We start from the raw sequence: 6,266 nt of genomic DNA on the forward strand, positions 1-6,266 counted from the left end.
AAGAGCATATTTTGAATGCTTGAATTATAAAGTTGAAAAGCTTAACAGCATAGTTTATGGACCTATGGGGTTTAAAAGGTTGTGTTATGGGGATTATGGGGTTTAAAAGGTTGTGTTATGGGGATTATGGGGTTTAAAAGTTTTAATTGTAAGTCAGGGGATTTAAACACTTAGGTTATTGAGTGGGGGGTCCTACTTTCACAAAATTCCATACCTCAACTGTTAAAGAACCGACATCCCTAAATGTGAGCATCACTGATGATATGGCAGACATCCCACTTAAATTCAATTTCTTGCCAAACTCAAAGTAGAAAATCTATTGTAACTGTGATGATTTGAGTTTTGAGCTCACAAGATTTGCAGGCAAAGTTGTTGGAATAAATATTACATCTTATGAAACCCTAAAAAAATTTGAAAGGGCCAATAACTTGGCTATTCGTTTTCACTTCTGACATCTGTCGAGTTTTCCTTCTGGGGATTCATTAAAGATCTAGAGTTTATTCCACCCTTGTCTGAAAATCTTGCCAACCTCAAAACTCAAATTACTATTGCAGTTATTGAGGTGACAACAGATATCTTCTTTAATTTTGGCAAGAAAGGGATGTCTGTTGTTTCACAATGGTATTCACATTGAACTAAATGTCAGTTTGAGGCAAACCTTGATATGTTTTGCTTTAAAGTAATCTTTAAAGTAATCTTATCTTAACTGATTCTGTAAATCTTCTGATTAAAACCCTTTACATTTTTCTGCTGTAAGTTGTAAAGTCCTTTCTAAATTTCTCTGTTTTAAAATTTAATTATCATTAAAAATATATTTTAAATTTAATATCAAGAATAATATAGAAAAAATATGTGAAGACCAGAATTATAGTAGTATAAATATTCTTGTTAAATGGGTTTTCTGTCATAACCAGGTAGAAACAAGAAAATGATCACTACTTGAAAATTTGAATGTGCTTTTGAAAGGTTTCAATCTAGATCTAGTATTTGCCATATTTATTGAAATTACACAGGCATAAAACATATAAACATAGATAGAAAACATAACAATATTTTCTAAATTTTCTGACAGAATTGAACACAGAATCAGGTAGAGAAAGTTTCTTCTTTTACATGCTGAAAAATTTCCTATTGAAGTGAGCCATTAGGAGAAGTTTTGAAGAAGGATGTTCACTCTAATCTTGAGGTTCTAACTTACTTTAATTAATTAATTAAAACCCCTTAAGGACTTATCCCAAGATAACTCGGGCAGGTTTTTTGAAAATAGGTTTTTTGATAACTTGGGTTGGATTTTTGAAAATAGGAGGAAACAAAAGATGTTTAAATCTAAACTTGTTGTAAGATTTAATGTAGATATTTGAGATTACTTATTAAAGTCAATTGGTTTTAAACATATTTTACTTTGGATAACATAATTAACTGTTAAAAATACAAGTTTTCTTTCTGACTAGTTTAGTTTAGTTTAGTTTATTGAACATAATAGGCAGTCGCCTGTTACAAGGGGGTACATGACGATGAAGAAAGATGGAAAATAAACATTCAATAACAAAAATTAAACATATATCCGCTTTAGAATAACATGTAGTATTTAAGATTTTACATTTAAGAGTCTTCTTACACCATTATAGCAATTGTAAATTTCATTAGTGGTGGCTAGATTGAATTTATTGTACATATGATTACCTAAACTTTGGCTTTTATTTTGATCTTCAGTGATCTTTGATTCTTGATCTTATTTTTCACTTCTCTTAATATTTATCACTTCAATATCCTGAGTAATGGAACATTCTACAACTCTAAGCAATAACTGATTAATATAATGATTATTATTTCTGAAATAATCAAAAACTAAATTGATGGAAAATCCATAGTCATTAAATATGTGAGACAATTGAGCAATCCAATTCTGAGTTAAACAAGTCCATCTGTCATCTTTTTATCATTAGAAGGTGCAAGATATGTGACTATAATTCCTAAGTGATATTCATTAATCTCAGAATTTAATTTTTTTTTTCCTTTAATTTAATTATTGCCACTATATAATTCAACGTAGTGTGTAGGTAAATGATTGATCCAAAAAACTTTTTTACCAAAAGTAAAATTCCACCAGAAGGACGGCCGTATTTACTTACTTTATGGGCTTCACTAAATACTATATAATTATCAGCTTCAAAATACTCTTTTTCCATTGAATTAAGTTCCTTAACCAAGTCTCAGTAAATCCGACTATCACATTTAAATTTATAAATGATTTTGCTTTGAGCGCATGTAACTTAGTTTTTAAACCTTAACAATTCCTAAATATAATTAAAGTTTTAATATATTTCATTTATTTTATATCTTCACTGTGATTGTTACTATCAAGGTTGTAATCATCGGCATCATCATTATCTTTTTTGAATGTTAACCAAATGTTATCACCAGTGTTATACTGTTTAATACACCTATCGGTTGTTTTGTGCATAGAATCTAGTCTGCTTGATATAAAAAATGGTCGATTGGAATAATTTCGTTAGTGTCCATATCCAAAGAGTATTTGAGATTATTTTTAATAAAGTAATCACCCCTAACAATTAATTTGGTTTCAGCTACAAATTCTGTCTTGATTTTCTTAATCAAATTTTTTCTTCTAATTCTGGATCTATAACATAAATCCGACTTCATAATAATGTTAGCAGTTTCATTAGCAAATTTGGATTTATTCCGCCAAAATTCCTTGAGAATAAGATTTCTATCGTTAACTGATGCCAGTTCTATTTTTATTATATTATTAATAGAGTTACTTTTCCCCAGTGGAATTAAATGATCAATTAAAATGTTTTTTAAATTAAGCTCAACCTCAATAAACTCAATGAACTCTTTCAACTTGTCATTTGATTTAAAAGGAAAATTAATCACTATCAAATTCGTATTGTTGTTTTCATTAGTAATACTGTCCAATTGGAATTCAAACATACCTTTCAAATGTAAGACTGTTTTCATTTTCTCTTCTCCTATAAGAATTTTCTGATTAATGGCTTTCATGTCTTCTTTAATTTGAATATTATCTAACTGTATTCGACTTATTTCCTGTTTAATCGCACTAATTTCCTGGTTTAGTAGTTCAAATTTACTCTGTATTAGCTCATAGATTGATTTTAGCGAATATTCCGGTTCAACTGCGCCACCCTGAGCGAACTGATCTGACGATTCAAAATAATCACTAATTCTAGATTTTCTTGTTGTCCCAATGTTTTCTCTTATGTCTTCATCTATAATGTCATCGTCGTTAATCTTTTCCATTACATGACTTGTATTATCAGAACAGGGTACTATTGCCTTTTTAGGACGACCGCGCCCCTTCTTTTGCATAGCTATTTGACTTGAGCCGGGAGGAGAATGTTGTAACGGACCGGGGTTAGTTTCTATTCCGGCCATAATTAGCAGTAATAACAACAAATACAACGACATGAAACACATTAACATCCAAAAACGTTCGGTTACAATTAAAATTAATAAACACCACAACTACAGTTCACACAAGGTCAGGCATAAAACTCACCAACACCGACGATGTCGAGTAGCGCCCCCTCTTTCTTTCTGACTATTTATCCAAGATAAAACTATTTTAAAATGACATTAAAATTAAAATGAATTAATTAAAACTTGATTTACTTTTCTCCAATGTCTTCATTGTGAAATTGAAATGTATGTATCACAATAAGGACATTGGAAAAAAGTAAATCAAGTTTTTATTTGACTGATTTTAATTTCAATGTTGTTTTAAATTAATTTTATTTCAAATGAATAGTCAGAAAGATAACTTGTATTTTTAACGGTTTTATTTTTAACAGCTTATCCAATATATAACAACTGACTGAAGCCTTTTAAAAAGTTTTTAAGTTTTAATTTTATTATACCTTTTAGTTTTAATATTTTACTTTATTGTAATCATATTAACTGTATTTCATATGTATAGTTCAAAATAAATATCAATAAATTTGATTTCATTTCTATTATTTTCTTTGTCATCTCTTCAATTTATTACTTGTTTGTTTCCATCTTTCAGGTTATAACTAATATGAATTAATAATACATATAGTTTTCTGCTCATATGTCACTAGTTTCACTTTAGACAAGCTATTTTGTGGGAAAATTTGACAATAATGCCAACATAATTGCAATTTTCTGGCTTTCACAAGTTTCTGTCTTAGAAAAGATCCATCTGTCACAGATTTTGCTATGTATAAAAACATTATTTTATTCTAAATTTGTTACTACAAAAATCAGGCAGTTTATAATAATTTATTTTATAATCATAAAAACAATGCACTTATAGCAATTTTGCTACATATTAAATTATAGATATTATCATTACGTAGTTGAATATGACCATTCATTTATAGATATAAACAGAAGAATATACAGTGGGTGATAAGTTAACGAACATAATCTGTTCCAAGACTTTGTTCACTATCCAAATTGTTCGTTAACCGATTATCAATTTACCATAGGTTTGTATGGGAATTTGATTAATTCGTTCTGGAGATCCCAAAAAATAAAAAATATATACTTTCTTACTACGTTCATTTATATGTAAAAATAAAAATACATATATACGCAGTCTTGCATTTTTATTAGTTATGTTTTTTGTGTGTGGGGGTTAAAGAATCTGTGTAATGTCGATTGCTTCTCTCTCTTCTTCAAGATTTTCAGAAGTAATTACAGTAATAGCATTGTAATTGTAGAGATCCCCAAGCCTATTAATCTCAACCTGGTTTGTATGCCATTCTAAGACAATTGATCTGACATCCCCCACTTCTTCAAAAGATCTTTAATTAATAGCAGATATCGGCATTAATCCTCTTTTTCAGAAGAAAACATATCTTGCCGAGTTTCTTGGTGTTCTTCATTCAAGAGTTCTCGGCGTTCTTCTGTCGTCAGATCCGTTTCAGGTTCTATTATGAGCTCTAAAAAGAGCTCATAATAAAAGAGCTCATTAATGTTCTTTATTTCTCAGAAGTGATTTTTGTTACTCCTTTAGCTGCTTGAGTCTTCTTGATTATACTGTATCTTTCTTAGATAAGATTGAACTGCACCCTACTGTAGATTTGTTCAAGCCATACTGCCCAGCAACATCAGACATCTCGCAAATACTATAAAAGAATTGTTGAAACTCTCCCTTGTAATTCCAGCCTTTTAAAATAAAAGGCTGGAATTACAAGGGAGAGTTTCAAAGTTCAGAGGAATACTATCTGATCAGTATATTCTGGGTTGAGCGTCGATGTCAACGTCTCCAATGCTCTGAAAAGTTTCGAATTGTTGCCTGAAGACAAGGGAAAATCAATCTGTATTTGCTATTTTCGTCGCTTCTTTTTTTATGTTTGTTCAGTGAAATGTTCATTAACCGAACATGTGTTTGTTGTCCGATCATAAAAATCTTTCGTGCAAGTATTCGTTATCTGATTTGTTCATTAACCGATCTGTTTGTTAACCAATCACCCACTGTATTTAATTGTGTAATAGTAACAATGAATTAAAAATTAATCCTTATTTTGAAACAAATCATTATTGAAATTGGATATACTTTAGTTAATTTGATTTATAACCAACAGCAGAATGATGTATTTTCTTCAATTTAGTTTCAGTTATTCTTTGTTATACTCCATTTTATAAAATACTAGCTTACCCATCGCGCATTGCTGCGATCTCAGAAGAAACGAAATTCAAGCAAACTCGTTATGATAAAATTCAATTTACATTTTATCATTTTTATTGAAACTTATTATTATTATATTATTATTATAATTATTCATTTTCATCGGGAAAACATTTCAAAGTGTTGTTTCAATTCTATTTATTTATTGGAGTGCTTGTGGATACACGATATTTTTTGTTTTTCCGTTTGGTGCATACACGAATAAATCAGGTTTTCCAACGCGTGAGCTGGCCACATACAGTTGTACATCTGAGAAGCACGGATTCTTTAAATTTAGCCCAAATACTCGCAGAGATTGTCAGAAGTGCAATATTCCCCACTTTTATATATTTTTTTAATCCTTTATAATTTTGATTATTTAATTGCTCCTTCCTCTCTTCCTTGGCGTGTTGTGAAATTTCTGATAGTTGTATAATAAACCGTTTTATTGTAATTTGTCTTTTTAAATTATTTTGAGTTGATATTAAAATTTGGAAAAGGGGATCCCTAGATCGATAAAATAGGCGAATTTCCTTCTACAACTTTGGTTGTTGTTCGGGATACAGTTAAGGTTTTAACAAAGTTCGAG

General features: G+C 29.8%; 1 protein-coding gene across 1 annotated transcript in view; it reads right to left on the bottom strand.

Moving 5' to 3' along the window:
- LOC111612494 (WD repeat-containing protein 60-like) overlaps positions 1-6,266 on the bottom strand; it is a 32,181-nt gene that overhangs the window by 16,670 nt on the left and 9,245 nt on the right. The gene's annotated exons all lie outside the window — the stretch shown is intronic.

The sequence above is a fragment of the Centruroides sculpturatus genome, unplaced genomic scaffold, assembly GCF_000671375.1.
Source record: "Centruroides sculpturatus isolate CEXI.00-Female unplaced genomic scaffold, Cexi_2.0 scaffold1708, whole genome shotgun sequence".
In the NCBI taxonomy this organism is placed as follows: Eukaryota; Metazoa; Arthropoda; class Arachnida; order Scorpiones; family Buthidae; genus Centruroides; species Centruroides sculpturatus.